This window comes from Camelus bactrianus, chromosome 3 (genome assembly GCF_048773025.1).
Source record: "Camelus bactrianus isolate YW-2024 breed Bactrian camel chromosome 3, ASM4877302v1, whole genome shotgun sequence".
In the NCBI taxonomy this organism is placed as follows: domain Eukaryota; kingdom Metazoa; phylum Chordata; class Mammalia; order Artiodactyla; family Camelidae; genus Camelus; species Camelus bactrianus.
Genome location: NC_133541.1, coordinates 163,063,961 through 163,080,993, shown reverse-complemented (window position 1 = coordinate 163,080,993; position 17,033 = coordinate 163,063,961). Strand labels below are relative to the sequence as shown.

General features: G+C 46.6%; 1 long non-coding RNA gene across 6 annotated transcripts in view; it reads left to right on the top strand.

Annotated features, from left to right (window-relative positions):
- The window catches only part of LOC141577228 (uncharacterized), a 114,743-nt gene that overhangs the window by 48,037 nt on the left and 49,673 nt on the right, over positions 1-17,033 (top strand). For 5 of the 6 annotated variants that reach the window (XR_012506091.1, XR_012506094.1, XR_012506093.1 and 2 more), the window contains exon 4: positions 7,058-7,829. The exons of the other annotated variant lie outside the window; for it this stretch is intronic. This is a non-coding gene — a long non-coding RNA (uncharacterized LOC141577228). The remainder of the gene's footprint in view (positions 1-7,057; positions 7,830-17,033) is intronic. 6 annotated transcript variants of the gene reach the window in all.

The window sequence follows — 17,033 nt, the reverse complement described above, 5'->3', positions numbered from 1 at the left end:
ATCCCACTCCCCGGCTCCGTGATCACGGCAGAGTGGTTCCTTGTTGACCTGTCCATCTCCTCTGTGACATCATAACCCATGAAAAGACCGGAGAGTATTAACTTGGCTTTGTTAAAGTCAAAGGAACAGATCTAATATGGAGTCAGATTTGTTCTTTCCTATTTCAGTATTGCCATGGAGAAGAGAGTTTGGGCAGCTTTTTATAGGGTCCTCGAGGCTTTCTCTCTCAGCCTCTGGGCACCTTTATTGAAAACCCTTCATAGCTGTCTGGAGTGCTGGAAAACCACTCCGACTGTTTTGCCCTGAAGATGTGTTCAGTTTATAACTCATCTCTACTCCTTGGAAAACAACTCAATAAAAACTCAGTTGGTTTTCCACCAGCCATGGGCAGGGGTGAGGGATACCTTGTTATTATTTCATAAAATAATAATAATAATAAAAATAGTAATAATAATAATAATAATAATAAAAAAAAAAGAAGTCTTAAAACAGCACTGGGCACATAGTTGAGAGTCAATAAATGCTTCCTGGCTTAAATCAAAAGTGATGACTCAGTGATTCCATGGCTGCTGTATTTGCTGAGCTAGTTACTCCTTTGCTCCATTACACATTTTTTTAACTGAAAAAGAAATACATGCAAATGGTTAAAAAAAATTCAAACAGCACAAAAATACACAAGTGAAAGAAGTTTTCCCTCATCCTCTGTTCTTCCGGCCCTCCCTGGAGATGCCACTGTTTACTATCCTTTTGGTGCTTTTCCAGATATGCTATGCACATTCCCACCTATGTATGTAAATTCCTTTAAAGTTTTAGTTATTTTTAACTTAAAGGGATTTAAATCCTCAAGTGGCTTCTGCCTGGGTAATAGAACAGAACAAATCTGACTCCATATTAGATATTTTCCTTTGACTTTAACCCTATGCTCTGTCTCCTAGGATTCATCTTGCTTGTAAAACAATGTTGCTTAGAGCCTGAAATATACAGGAGAACCTATTCTGAAGGCTCTGATCTTTAAGTATATTTAACACATTTTCATTCATAAAAAGATTAGAAATTGCAGAATAGAAAATAACGTTTGTTTTGTTAGAGGTTTACAGAGATTTGACCCAGGCAGATAGCTGCAAGAACAAAGGATTCTAACAAGAAGGAATTCCTACACCAAGAAGATTGCAACAACCAAGCACGTAGGAAAAGAGCCTGAATTCTGACTTGGGGAGATGGTTTTCCAGGACATTAGTTTGCCATCTAGGTCTACAGAAACTTGCTATTCCATACCCCAACACCTGGTCTCCCAACTTATTGGCCTGTCCTGCACTGAAGAGAATGAATTTGGATTTGGTATCACTCCTATATACCTAGCAAGCTGGGCACTGGAACTGAGTGTTATGGAAACAACAGGCCAGCCAAGGAAAAATCACCACTCGGAGTGTTGGCGTACTCAGATTTATTATGCCGGCGGGCTCAGAGGCGCTTCTGCTCCGAATTTCTGAGCACCCACCTCCAAGACATACACATGAAGTTTTAAAGGGTTAATTACAAGTAAGGGTGTATTAGCCAATAAGGCTCAAGCAACTAAAAGCAAGGAATCAGCACACTGGTGCTTGTCAACTTGTAATAGACACTTGTTGAGCTTCGATTTTTGGCTTAGCTTGTTAGCCCAGTAAACTGACACTAAACTTCAGATTTACGAGTTAGCCCAGCAGAATTTAGATCAGTAAACTGACACATCACACTTAGATTTGTGACTTAGCTTGTTAGCCCAGCTGGGCTTTTCCTTCACATGAGGACAGCTCTCCCACACCCAGGGAACTACTGTGAGCCCTTGATGGTTCCACTAGGGTGGAGTGTGGTTTACCCAGGACGGATGGGGACTATGCACCAACACTCAGGCAGTCTGCTCTGTCTGGGGCTCTGATCTTGAACCACCCCGCTCCCTGCCAGCCCAACACCTGGGACAGTGGAGCTAAGGCAAAGATCGTGCCTGCCTGTTTCCCAGCGTGTAAAAGGGGAATAGGTACTCTTTCCAAGGTAGTTCTGAGCGACAACACCTGCGGGTGCTTGGTTCCCAGACCAACAGAAAACCCTGCTCCGCGTGGGGGCAACAGGTGTGATACCCGTAGGGGTTCTGCAGCAGCATCGGATGGAGGGCTGGATCAGGGAGGTAAAACTTGAGCTGCGGGCCTTGAAGTGTTACAGAAGGGTACAGAGGCAGGACTGCCGCCTTCTTCAGGGTGCCACCAGAGGTAAAGCTTTTTCTCTCCATCCCCGCTAGGACCTTACCCTTTCAGGATCCCTCCATTCTCTCTGCTATTCCTGTCCATCTGTCTCCCTCCACTTTTTCCCTCCTCTCCTCCCCCTCCCATCTTTTCCCTCCCTCACTGCCCCACCTTCTCTCGCAGAACCCAGAGCGGATTGCTGGCCCTCCTGCGCATGGGCGGTCGGTGTCAGCTGGACCGCGGGTTGGAAGCTCCAGCTCGGAGCCGGGGATTAGCCCCAAAGGCTTCTCAGCTCTGTCGCCCGGCAGGCCTTTAGCTCCTGCCCGGGGCCGGTGCCTCTGGCCGTGGAAGTGCAATGTGGGGTCTCCCGGGAAAGGGGTCAGGTGGCTGCGGGAGGGCGGTCCGCGTGTCACAGACCACGAGGGCGCGAGTCAGCCTGTGTTCAGCTGAATTGCTCGGGCCAGACCCCTCTGCCCGCGCCACCTGCCCCAGTGCCCCAGTGCCACAGCTTCCCGGGGCCAGGTGTGCACCTGCCGCCTCTCACCCAGCCGGGCTCCCCTCAGTCCGCTGCTGGCGTCCCCTTCCCCTCTCTCGCCCGCGAGTCCTCTCCTCCCGGGCTTCCTCTCCTCGGCCACCGGCCCGTCCCCACAACTGGGCGGGCTGCGTCCCAGGCGGGCGGGGTCTGCGGACCCGGACGGGGCAGCTGGGGCTGGGGCTGGGGATGGCCTCCGAGCGGGGCTGCAGCCCGCGTTTCCACCCATTTCCCTGCCCCGCGACTCCGGGGCTCCCCTGGTCTTCCTTTCCCGCTCCCTGAGGAACAGCTCAGTGGCGTCTGCACTGCTCCCTGGGCTGAGAGCCTCCGGCTGTAAAGCCCAGCTACTGGTGGAGTCGGGAAAAGGGATCCTCAGTGCGAAGCGAGCTTCTGTCTCCTCCCTCAGTGTTTCTGCCCCAGGTAAGTACCTTGAACACTTTCAGGTGTTATGATGGCGGTGCTTGTTGGTGTCATGTGTTTTTATAGTGAGAGGGATTACAGTGTTGAAAGCAGGGCTTGGTTCAGTTAAAAATGAGCTGAAGGCATAAGGCTGTGTCATCCTCCTTCCTTCCCTCTCCCAGGGTGAAAAGTGTGACCATCGATTTTAAAAAGACAGTTACATTCCCTAACTAGCCCAGCCCAGCTTGGTGTGTTAACAGGAACAGCACCACCAGAGGCGTTGGAGACCCAGGGACATTGCAGTCCTAAAGAGCTCCTGGCACAGTTTGGTTTGTTTTGGTTTTTTGTTTTTCTTAAATTGTGGGGCAGACTAAGTAGTATAGAGGGAAAAATAATTGTCAAGAATTATTTTTTCATATAACAGCTTTATTGTGATATTGTTCACACACCATGAAGTCCACCCATTTAAATGGTACAATTCAGCAGCTTTTAGCATATTTACAGTTGTGCAACAATTATTATTCCAGAACGTTTTCATCACATCAGAAAGACCAGTGGAAATGAATGACCAATCCACCCCTTCCCAGTGGTGGTTCTAAAGAAGTTTCTTGGCTATTCTTGACCATAAATTAACTTGTTACATTCCATGAAAAATCTGGTAGGAATTCTAATCAGAATTGCAATGAATCTGTCTATCAAAATAGGAAGAATTAATGTCTTTATGGCATAAACTTCTTCTAACCATGAATATAACTGGGACCCTATATTTTCATCTCTCCAGAGCCTGGCCCATGGGAAGTCCTCACTAATTGTTGGGCTTGTGAATGATGAGATTCTATACATCATTAGTTGCAACTGTAGCCTTTCACAGAAGAGAAAATTAACCTCAGTGAAGCCAAGTGACTCTCTGATGGTCAGAAAGAGTGACAGCCAGTGCTGGAGTGATCCAGTGGACTTGGTGCTTGCAACCAAAAATCTTCAGCAGCTACAGCTAAGGGGATTAGAGTGTTCTTTTATTTTTCCTTAATGGCGTTGCTTTTATTTTTACTTATTTTTTTAAATTAATTTTTTTGAAGTGTAGTCAATTTACAATGTTAGTTTCAGGTGTACAGCAGAGATTCAGTTATGAACATATGCATATGTGTATAAATATGTTTTAGATTGTTTTTAGTACAACTCATTACAAGAAATTGAATATAGTTCCCTGTGCTATATAGTAGGTCCTTGTCATTTATTTTATATTTATTAACGTGTATCTGTTAATCCCCCCTTTCCTGCCTGCTAACCACAGTTGGCTTTCTATGTCCATGAGTCCATTTCTAGGAGCACCATTTTTCTTAGTAATATATGCTGGTTGGCTGCTTTCAGTTTCAGTAATTCCATCTGTGGGTGCTTTTCTTCTGGTGGCCTTTATGTGGTTTGTACACGTGGTAATAGAGGTCTGTATTTGGGAGAACTCCAGGCCTCGTGTAGTCCCTGGTACAGAGTTCCCACTGAGTTGATGCTTGAACTGGGAAAAAAACATAGTAAATGTTGGAATTTCCAATATGGTTGAGACTTCCAGGTTTCTATAACCTGCTTAGCCCACCTTAATATTGGCTGCACCCTTACTTGGTAATTTGGTGGAATTCCATGGTATGGTGGTGTAGAGACAGGGCCTTTTATGCTTATTCTCTTTCCTTTTTCTAACACTCATTCTCCTGGGTCTCCCAGATCCTCCCCCAGCAGTGCCCAGGGCTGGCTTGGTGCTGCACTGAGGATATATTTATTAATAAGGACCTTTCCTCATCTCTTCTGAGCCTCCATTTTTTTCTCTGCACAATGAGGGCTTAGACTAGATATGTGCTTTTCAGTTTCTTTTAAAGCCATGTTTCCTTTGAGAAACAGAAAATGCAAATCACTCCTCCCATCCCAACCCTTTAGATTTTGATACAGCCTCCAAGGAGTGACATAGCACTTTGTGGAAAATTGATGTGATTGTGATTCCAGGTGGCACAGAAAAGACTCTTCAGAGATTTATTGCAGGGAGAGGGCAGGAAAGGTGCAGTATGTCACACTTTCTAGTGTGAGCACTGGAACAGTGGCTTGGATTTAAATACGGTGTCTGACGTGGCCTCTCTCTAATCATGTACAATGTGATAAACTTCTCTACCTCAGTTTTTCTTGATGTGTCAAGTTGGCGTGATAATATTTTAGGGCTTTTGTGAAACATTATACACATAATCCATTTGTGTTTCGGTAGAAATAAGACCTGCTAGGGATTCAGGGATTTGTTTAAAAAAAAAAAAATCTTGTCCATAGCAATCTGTCGGTGTGTATTTTGAATTTCCTGGAGGGTGAGGGTTGAGTCTAAAGTCCATCGTGGGACAGGTGGCCCATAGTTTTCTGTGCGCCTGATTGCCCCCTCCTCCCCAGTCCTCTTCCTCAGTCCAGGATTAAGTTCCCTAGTAGATTTACACAGAGGTCTTGTGGAAATGGATTTTCATTTTATTGTTTCACCAAGAAGGGCTGCCATCATGATCTCTGTGGTCAGGTTTTGAAGGGCTGCCATCATGATGTCTAGTCAGGTGAAGGCTATGCAATTGGGAGTTTCTATTTAATAAAAAGAAAAAAATTACAAATAGAAAATTAGAACAAGGGTGATGACAGGAGCTCTTGGAAGTGGGCACCATTAGTTTTGTTAGCTTCAGGTGCAGTGGCCTCTTGCCACGAGGACCCATCCTCCTGCTCTGAAGTTGGAGGGACCAATGGGTTGAGTGGGAATGTTAACTGAGTGTATCTCATGTGCTGGGCATTGTCCTATTTGTGCTTTGTGTTCCTTATTTGAGACAGTGAGCTCATTTAACCTCAATAGCCTCTTTAAAAAATTAGACTTTTTATTTTGAGATATAATGTAGATTCCCATGTAGTTGTAAGAGATAATATGGAGAGGGCCTATGGACCCTTTGTATAGTTTTCCTTAATGGTTCCAACTTGAAAGTTTGGGGTACAATTCATTACTGACTCACTAACAATTTGAGGTTTGTTTTATTGCCCTAATTTTATTCACGATTAAACTGGGGCTTAGAGAATCACACAGGCCTGACCAGGTCACCCACATGGTTAGTGTCGAGACGGGTGGAACGTGGGCTTGGGATTTCCAGGCAGTACCATTATGATGGTCTGTGGCAGGGAGCAGCATTCACTTTGCTGGTTTATTCATTCATTCAACAAATATTATTGAGTAACCTCTGTGGGTCAGATGCTTTCATAGGGTTATCTGATTCTTCAGCAGTCCTGAGAATCAGGTAATGTTTATATTTTTTAATCTGAGAAAATTAGCTCTAAGAAGTTATAACCCCCCCAAAGGAAATATAGCTCATAAAGGAGCAATACTAAATTTTACAGTCACCCCTTTTTATGCAGGTGGTACCCTAGGCATTTTACATTTGCAAACTTCTGTAATCCAGATATTTTCATGTAAGACAAAGATTTTTTTTTAATTGAAGTATAGTCAAGTTTACAATGTTGTGTCAATTGCAAGGTTTTTTTTTGAATTTTGAATTAAAAAATATTTTTTCAGGAGGGTAATTAGGTTTATTTATTTGTTTCATTTTTTAAAATGAGGTACTGGTGTTTGAACCCAGGACCTCGTACATGCTAAGCACGTGCTCTACCACTGAACTGTACCCTTCTCCCCAAGGCAAGTTTTCTTATCCATTATTCTGAAGCTTAGGAGTTCAAATAAATTGGATAGAAAACCAGATCTTTTGATCCCACTGTAGTCCTTTTCTTTATATTCTGCTGAAGGAGGTTGGGGAAAGCACTTCCTTTGTTCACTTCCTTATTCAGCATTTTTCAGCAGTGACTTTGCATCAGGGCCTTGGTAGGTGCTTGGAAACAGAAAACAAGAAATGACCCTTCTCTGCAGGGCAGGAAGCCTAGACCAAAAGCTGGGTAATGTGATCCGAGCTACGGTAGCCATTTGAAGACTCTGAGGACAAACTGTACCCCCGGATTTACTTGAGCTTCCCTTGCCTTCTGGTTGGTACACACCAGGTCATCGCAACCCAGATGGACCTGCAGCCCACAGTACAGTATGTACCTCGATCTCCTCTCCCCTCTCGTCAGGGCCTGCAGCATGAGCATCCCTGACTACGTGCAGTGTGCTGAGGACCACCAGACTTTCCCTGTGGTGGTCGAACACGTGGGGATCATCTCAGAGGAGAATTTCTTTTGCATCTATAAGTGAATCACCTTGGTGAGTCAGATCAGTCCGTGCAGCTCCCAGTGGGCAAACTGTATCCACTACAGGCACCACTATGCGCCCAAGAATGGGTGGAGCGACTTCCAGACCCACCGCAAGGTCTTGGGCCTTGTCATCATTACTGAATGCCTCTCGGCCAAGGCTTCGAAAAGCTCCAAGTGCAGAGGAGCTGTATGGCACCACGCTCTATGACTCTCAGCTCTTTGACTTTCTGCTGCATGGGGAGGTGGCCGAGCAGCGGCGCACCGAAGTGGCCTTCAATTTACGAGGACTGCAGGGTGGTGGAGAAGAGGATCGACGACTTCACTGAGTCACTCTTCATCTTGCCCAAGTCCAAGTGGCTGGACGGTGCATCCGACAATTCTGGGGACAAGATCCTCCTTCTCTGCATCCCATTTGAGAAGGAGGACATCATGGGACTGGACACAGAAAGCAGGTAAGTTTACCTGGAGGCCAGTCCACCCTGGCTGTGTGCCGGGTTTCTTCCCTACATCCAGAAAGTGATCAGCAAGGAAGAGGACTCTCTTGTAGCCAAGGGTGGAGGGAGGTGCAGCCCGCCGCTTTACAGACATTTAAAAGTGAATCCGCCTTTGTTTCAGAGAGATCCTTTTAGGGTTATTGTGGACACTTACTGCAGCTTTTCAGCCAGGACCCTGGTGGGACCCCTGGAGTTGCTGACCAATAGAGTAGCCACAGCCACTGATGCTAGGAGAGCTGGGGAGGAGGCTGCTCTGAGCTGAGATTTGCTGTAGGACAAATGAACATCAGACGCTGAGACTTGTCTAGTAAAAAGAATGTAAACTATCTTATCACTTCCTATATTGATTACATGTCAAAATGATAGTATTTTACATACAGTAGGTTAAGATTTGTTCTTAAAATCATTTTCTAGTATTTGTTTTTTGTTTCTTGGTTTGTTTCTTTGTTTACCGTTTTAAATGTGGCAACTGGGAAACTTTCTTTACATGGCTCTCATTTCATTTATGTTGGGCAGCCTGTCTTTAGATAGTCTCATCCCTTTGCTTGTAGATGAGATGCTGAATCCCGAGAGGCAGAACGAGGCGCTGGTTGAGCTGGGGCTGGAGCCGGTGTCTCCTGCCTCCCAGGCCCAGCACCTGTTCGGCTCAGGCCCTCTCTTCCTGCCCGACAGCCAGCATGCCATGTTAGGACATCAGAATCACCGCCAGGGACCTCCGAATGAACTCCTTATGCAGGGAAAGGCGTATCACGGAGTATGGGAAAGAGCAGGGAAATGTTCATCCTCACTTTGTCCCTGTGATTAAGTCAACGGCCCCACTTTGTCTCGGAATTACAGACGAGCTCTTCTGGGCTGCCTACCCCCCCCCACAATCTGCTCTGTTTCCCCGTGTATCTATAGTGCTGTCCTTCGTGCAGAAGAGGGTGACATGCCTTTGCCGAGAGGTGGTCCCCCTTTGCTGGGGAGAGTGAGGGAAGCTGTGTGCCCACGGCCTACGGCCTCAGGCCTTGAGTCTGGAGAGTACTCATGGCGGTCTGACAGGTGACGGTCGGAGGACCTGGCACGGCTGCCGGGCCCACTGTGGAGGCGGTGCTCTGTGATTCTTGAAATTAACTAAGATCAGATTCTACTTTCTGGTTATTGGTAAGTTGGAGGAGAAGATGCCAGAGAATTGATAAAAAGAATGTCCAGACCAGCCCTGTGAGTGATAGGCACAGGGGACCCGAGTCCCCCACGTGTGTGAGGTGCCTAGCGGGCTCTGGATGAATTTTCTGTTCCTCCCGGACATAACTCTATGGCTTAAGGAAGGGGCAAGGCATGTCATGGCCTGTACTTGTCCTCACAGGGCCCTGTGATCTTCATGCCCGCACTCCCCTTCTGCTCCTTGGAGATGAGGTGTCAGGTTTAGGAGCCTGGGCACTGCTGAGGGCATAGCTGCCAGCACTGTGCTACACCGAGGCTGGCTCCGTTCACCTCACATGTCACCACCTGCTGAGCCCCCAGGCGTCAGTCAAGGTAGGTGCATAGGTGCAACATACGCAGAGACCACGTTCTCCCCCTGGACAGATTGATTGGTGAGCAGTGGAAGCCTAGAGCCCTGCCCCAGCCCCAGGCCAGTGCCTCCTCTTTTGTCATAGGAGGCACTGGTGACATTTTTGCTCAGCAACTGCTTGGCTCTGACTCTGCAGACCCACCAGAGAATGCCAACTTGTTTTTGCCTTTTGAAGTCTGCCCTTGGGATTTGGCGGAGTAGCTGGGTGTGTGCTTAGCCCATAGTGGTTGACACTGTCACCATTGTTTACCCAGAACCTCGTGTACCAGGCATGGCTCTCGGCATCAAAATACAGCAGCGCATTAAACCTCCCTCCTGGTGGGTCTGTCTGTTTTGCTACCATAAGGGCTCAGCCAGCATCTTAACGTCAGTGAGATAACGTGGCCAGTGAGCTCGGGTCAAGCACATTCTCCTCCAGTCACTTTTACTCAATTTTTTCTTTTACTATTCCACAGTCATTAATTTTTTAAACAATGCTTTGGTACAGGAACAGCCTAATTCTCTCCTGCTACTCTTGGTGGAAGTGAGTAAAACTGTCCAGCCTGAAATGCGACCACAATTTGTAACTCAAAAGCTGCCTAGATGCATATAGGTGGAGTTTTGGTTAGGGGCGCTGATCACGTTGGGGTCCCCCGGCAGCACCGCTCCCCTCAGGCCCCTGCCTTCCCTGGAGCAGGAGGTGAGTGTGGGTCTCACCGTCCCAGCATCCCTGGCCTCACACACTCACATAAATTCTTGTACATGCTGTCAAAATCATTTTTGTTCTTGTGTGTTTCTAATTTTCTCTTGTTCCTCTTTTCCTTTTTCTTTATTCTTTTTCTCTTGTACTGCCCAGTGAGCATGTTGTTGCGTCTGAAAATGTGGGCTGTGCACACCCTGCATTGGAAATATCCAGATTGCCCTCCGTACTGTCTCCATCGCTTTAAAGAGCAAAAACTTAACAGTTGCCTTGATCCATGTATTATCCTAGTCATTTTTTATTTTCTAATTTTTTGGAATATTTGCTTTGTTAGCACATCACCCACTGGTGTTTGATACCTGTTAAAATCCTTGCTTTGAGGAACCTGTTTGGTCCTCCTTATATTTGGTGACAAATGCGCCCTTATTAAATTTGTTTGATTGTTTTGAAGAAGTGAGATGCGAATTGATTTTGGCGGCTGCTGAGGGATTCTTTTCATGGAGTATTTAATCTTGACAAGTCAAATTCTGCAGCATCTTGCTCGATTCCTGCTTTTACACAAACGTGCTCTTCACGCGGTTCCTGGCTGTCACTGTGTGACGTGCGTGATGGCACTTCCTGGCCAGCGGTCACTGGTGAGAAAGTGGCAGGCTCATGGGTGTGCAGCTGCAGGGGACGATGTTGGAGGAAGCAGTCACCGTTTACTTATTTAATTTTTTTTTTTTTTGCATTCAACATCCCTGTGCCATTTACTTTACTTTGCCTTCATAAAGGGGCAGAAGTGGGTCTAAAATCCATGCCACTCTTGTGTTCCCTTTACGAGGCTGGTTTTTCTGAGTATCAGGAAAACATGGCCTTCTCCTAAGTAGCTGGCTCACCTGGATCTTGTTGACACAGCGACCGCTAAAGGGGACCGTAGCTTCCTCTCTTCTCCAGCCAGTGGGCATTCAGAGCCGGGTCTGTGCTTTGCCTCAGCAGCCGTGCAGGCCTCCCTGCCCCGGCCTTTACTTTTAACCCATGTTGGCATAAATAGCTGACTCCATGTCTGTTGCAGCTGATGTCCACCACTGACGGCCGTGTAGTTAGTTTGCGGTAGGGAGTCTGCAACACCCCAGCCAACCTTGAAGGAAGATGTTTTGGCCGACCTAGGACCTTGGATTCTCACCCCCATCATGGTTCATCTCACTCGGTGGAAGGGTTTGGCCACCACCATCATGCTGAACATGAGGCCTTGTTTCTCCTTTCATGCTCTGGTCCAAATGTGGACACTTCATTTATCACTGAATTTGTATCGCTTGAGACAGGCCATAATATCTGAATGAGTCCATCACATTCTGGGTGGGGAACAGAACAGAAGTAAGTGTCACAATTAGAAGGAGACTAGGCTGTCCGTGTTGGCTAATGCTGGCTGGGATCTGTGATGGCCGGGCTGTGCCCTGAACACAGGCCTTTCCCGTGGCTCCCGAGAGCCCAGGGGTTGGAGTGAGAACAGCCTTGCCTGGGTTCCTCCATCCTCATCTGCTCACTGGCAAGTGTGTCTGCTAATTAGGAGCTCCCCCAGACCTCGGGCCCTTCAAAGCTCAGACCACGGGAGAACCTTGAGTCCCTTCTCCTGGGCCTCCTTTGTGAGAATCCAGTGCCTTCTGAGGTGACCAGCGGCAGGAGATGCCTCCCCCTCCAGGGAGCACCCTACGGAGGACTGTTATTCAGTGTACCATGCTGTGAACTTGGGGGGTTACAGCCATGGTCCCTGTAGAACCACATTTGAGATGGGCTTAGCGACGGAAATAATAGGACTGATTCCAGGGCAGGGATTAGGGGAGGGAACATTGGAAATTGAATATGACCTCAAACACATAGTTGGGTGCTGGGGCTGTTACTAAAATGGGGAGTCTGGGAGGTACCTGCCAGGAATCGAATTCCAGAGTAAATGGTGAACATGAGGCATTTTTAAGATGCCATTTGTCATCCAAGTTAGGACTTCAAAGAGGCACTCGTGTCTATGAGATTTTGGCTCAGGTGAAGGAGCCGGACTATAGATACACGTTGGGAGTCGTCATTCTTAGCTGGTGTTCATAGCCTTGCATGTGAATTAGATCATCTCGAGAGCTGCAGACTGAGGCTGAGGGGGGGCAGGGCCCTGCCTGAGTTGGAGGAAAGCCCAGACCATGCAGCTTTGGTGTGTCAGTCAGCGGCATTTGCGATTTTCAGCCTAATGCCATTTATCTTTAAGGGGCCGGGGGGTGTGCAGGGCCAGCCAGGAAGAAATCTGAAGGGAGGGTCGTGGCCACGTGTGTGTCTTGGGAAGATGCAGAGTCTGCAGGGTCCTGGAGGGTAGACTTCTTAGAAGCTGGAGTTGGAGTGAGGAGTGAGCAGAAGGTAGTCACACTCACCTGTGAGGGAGGGGGGAGTCCTTGGGAGTCCCCACCCTACCGGACTCGCTTTCCCATGAACAGACGGCAATCATACAGAGTATCTGAAGTGAGAAAGGATGGGTGCTGGGAGGGGAGCCAACCTGGAGAATGGTGCTTGGAAAGTTCTGGAATAGTCTCCCTGGAAAATAGAGTTAAAAATACCCAGAATCTTAAGAACGTTGATAGTGACTGGGGAGGAAGCAGTTTTTCTGGCCTCCTAAGGGTAAGTCATGTATCCGGGGATACACAGAAAAATCGGGCATTCTGTTCCGTGGTCTTGATCCTTACCGGGGGAACAGTGCAAGTTTAAAGGGGGAGAAGGGCAGCGGAGGGAAACTAGTCAGGCCCCGTGTCAGGTACCAGTCGGCAGCCCTACTTGCATGTTGCGTTCTCATCCATGCCTCCCAGGTGGGCGGTGGCAGCCCCCTTTTGCAGATCGGGAAGCCTTCTCAGAGGGTTAAGGAATTGGTCCATTTAGTGGCTAGTAAATGCTGCAGCAGAATTCAAGCAAGGCCTTGTCAGACTTCAAGGGCATGTTTTCTCTACTAAATCCGGTACCTCCCTGTTGAACCTGGAATGGTGAATTGGGTCAGTTTTGGAGCCTTTCAGAAAAAGTACGATTTAAGTGCCTCAGGACTGTTTCACAAAGCTCAGCGTTCTTTGATTTTTCTGAAGCACCTCAGTGCTTTTCGCCCCACAGTTGTTAGGTTTTCTCCATTCTCGATGACGTGGTTGCAAATCACGTACAGGTGCAAAACCAGACTTAGCAGCTTCTGAAGGGAAACTCTCCAGTTCTCCCTTGATCGGCTTTCTTCCACGGGATGTAACTGCTGCAGCGTAGGCCTGAGTTTTACTTATGGAGTGAGGGTTTAATATCCAAAGTTAGCATAAAATGGTCAGATGAAGAAAATCGACGTTGACAATTTATTTTTGGGTTTCATTAGACAAGATATACTATCAATTAATGACCCATATAGCAAATGAAATTGACTACAGAACATTGCATTTCTTACTTTCTATTTAGAGTTCTCTTACAGAATAAGGTTGCCTGCTTTGGAACATCATCTCCACCACCACGGCACCTATCAGTGTGTTGGTGTGATTGCATTTACGCAGTGAATGTAATCTGGTCTTCCTCAGCCCCAAACACTCCAGTGAAGAATCACGGGCTGTAGCCATCTCTTGGTCACGCAAATACTTCTAAAATTATATGATGCCAGAAAAGAAGGAAGAGAGAGAGAGAGATTGCCTTTATCAAAGTTCCTTTCAATTCTAACTGCAAACTGTTTTTGAGCAGCTCTGGTTTCCTTTGGATATGAATATATACATTTCTTTGCATGTAATCTGGGTTTTGGACTAGAACACCAAGTTCTTGCTGTCCACAAGCCACAAAAACAGTAGCCAAATTGCACACGTGTGAAATTGTTTATACTTTTTCCTGAGAAAGTATCTTTGAATTTGGGACTTGGGCTGTGATTTTTGCTTTTTGCTTCCCGCACCCCTCTTGTAATCTCTCACTCCTTCCCACGTGGCCCCCAAGAGTTCGTGGTCTCAAAGGAGCGGGCAAACACCCAGTTGGTCACCATGTACTGCTGCTATAGATGAAGCCCAACCAAGACCTAAAGGACATTATCAGAGAGGACTTCCTGGAAGAAATGGACTCTATATTCATTTGTGAGGACAGAGTGTCAGCCAGGAGAAGTAGTCAAGAATGTGGCTCAGGTGGCAGGTGCAGCCTGGGCAGATGCCTGGAGGCTTTTGGCGTGGGGAAACGGGGAGAGTGCCCTGTGTGGTCCAGGGTGGAAGGTGCCCCTGCTGGTGAGGACACTGGAGAGAGTCCGGGATGGAGGGCTTTGGAAGAGCTTGGGTTTTACTAGAACTGACACAGTAGTCAGTGAAGGGTGTCATCAGAAAGTGACCCTCAGTAAAGGTAATTCTGGTTTTTCTTCTGATATTCTACAGACACAAGGGTAGGGACGGGTGAGAGTAGGTATGTCTGTCCCTTTGAGACCCACCCCGTCATTCATTTATTCATAACACGTGCACTTCTGTGTGTCTAGGGGAGAGAGGGTGGACCCACATTAGTAAGCAAAATGTATTTGCTTCTTGTGAGCTTAGCATTGTCAGAAGTTGACTTAGCCTAGAATGTTCTAGGAATAGAGGAACAAATTGTGGTAGTTGGAAGGAGGGAAGGCTTCCTTGGGAAACAGTCAAAATGAGCCTGGAGACAAGTGGGGAGTAGGAGCAAGTCAGGGGGCCCCTGAGGTCACTGGGGACCTGTGTACTGAGGTGAGGCTGGGCAAGCAGTGTCTGGGGTGGGGCTAGAATTCCACCAGGGAGCCTCTGAAGGGTTTGAAGTGGGGGTGATGTAATCAAATTTGTGATTTGGGAAGACTGCTGTGGCTCTGTGTGTGTGTGTGTAGCAGGGAAGAGGGGAAGGGTGCCACCAACAGGGGGGGTCATTAGAAGAACATTCACAGGCTGGGAGAGAGGCGTCGGGACTACTTGGGGACGGCAGGGGCAGTGTGGATGCCGGATTTCCTTATGGGGAGGGCTTGTTAGCAGGGCGACCCTAGAGGCGACTTTTGGCTGGAAGAAAACAGATGGAGGCTGCCAGGTGGACTTTCCTCTTCTTTCCTTCCCTGCCTTGTGTGATGATCTTAGCTCAGCCAACTTTTGGAAAAGAAGAGCTAAGTTCCAGGGTAGCCCAGGACTTTGTTGAGCTCGTTCGAGTGAGATCTGATAGGATTTATGTTTGTGTTCTGATCTGCATGTTCACTTAGCTAGAAACATCCCGTCATTTCAATTTGTATAGGGGTTTTTATTCTTGATAAAGATTGCTTTCTTGGTGAGAGGAAATTTAATACAGCTGTTGGCTTTCTCAAAAAAATCATATCTTTTAAGAACTTTAATTTTCAAAACAATAGGAATATATTAAAATGTTAAAGTAAGTCTTTGGTGCTGTTTCTTTGCTTTCTGAGCTAGTGTGGAGTTAGAGCCTTTGCATTACTTAAGAGCACATACTTGTCAGTATTTAAAAAGCTGTTAGTGAGCGCCCCAGGCCCCACCTCTCAAAACATCATTAAAGTTTGCTCTGAAATAGTGAGGTCATAAAGGTCTTATTTGCAGAAACCAAACAGTTGGTTTATAATATGCAGCATAGCTCCCTTTATAAAATATTAATAGGTTCAAAATTAAGAAAGTGGAGGATAATTGATTTTTTTAAAGCTGAAACATAAACTTTCTTGTGCTAATGTTGCAACTGGAAATTTTGAAAAGAAAAATCCTACTGTAATATCATCTACGTGGAATACATATATGACTATCACGTTTGAAAAGTAACTGCGTGGTGGTTTTTGAAGTCAGGAGAATTCCAGCTCAGATACTGGCAGTGATGGTTGCTGGTTTTTAATGGAAGGGCCTAAATTTGCCTTCTTAGCATTTTTTTTTTTTTTTTGGAGTGAAAAGTTTGAGTAGTGCTTTGCCAGCATGATTTTGGGGCAATTTGAGGGCAGATGTCGTGTACCAGCAATGAGATATTTCCATGCATTTTATTTTCCGGACATCACCAGGGCACATGTGGGGTTTGTGCCTGCAGGCTGGAATGCTGCTGGACTCCCTGATCCATCACCGTTATGTCCTGGAGCTGCTCCGGTCAGTGAATGATTTTCTGTGGCTTCTAGGTAATGTGGTCTGAGGCAGATGATCAGATGTGCAGTTAAAGTACTATTACTTGAAATAAGAGTAACATAGAAACATGGCTCTAACAATACAGGGTGAGGGAGAATTGGCTGAGCTGCTTGCAGTGGGGAGTTTTCTCAGGTGACTCCCTCACCGTGATTCTTGCCAGTATCCGCCCCAGCCCTGCACGGTAGTCCTGCCGAAGCAAGCATGCTCTTTGCTCAGAAACGCACTGAATTTCCTTGTGCCTCTGTTTGTTGGCTTGTTTTTTGAAAGCACGTCTTGCCCTTTGCTTAAATGCCATCCATGATAGTCACTTCTTACACTCATTCTACTGGACTTCGTCCAAAAATAGCTGCTGAATGGAAGAACAGAATGTAGTATCTCCATGTTGTGGAACATTATTCACATGTAAGAGTGAATAAAAAAGAAAAAACAAATAAAGAGGAAAATGAAAAAGGCCACCTGTTCTGGGAACTCCTCCCTGACTGTTCAACCCGCACTTTTCCCTTTGAAACCCAATCACTTATGCTCCACCGTACTCTTTTTGATAGTACTTACTACCTTCTAATAAACTTTAACGGTTTCAAAAAAAAAAAAAAAAGAAAGAGAAAGATGCTGATACCACTTCAAAATGGACAAGCCTTGAAAACAGCATTTTAAGTGAAAGGAAGCAGACACAAACGGCCACATATTGTAGATTTCAGTGATCTGAAATGCCCAGAAAAGGCACATGCAGAGGCAGAGAGCAGGTGATGGTTGAAAGGGGCTGGGTGGAGGGGGATTAGGGAGTGACTGTTAGTGACAGGAGGTTTCTTCTGGGGTGATGAAGTGTT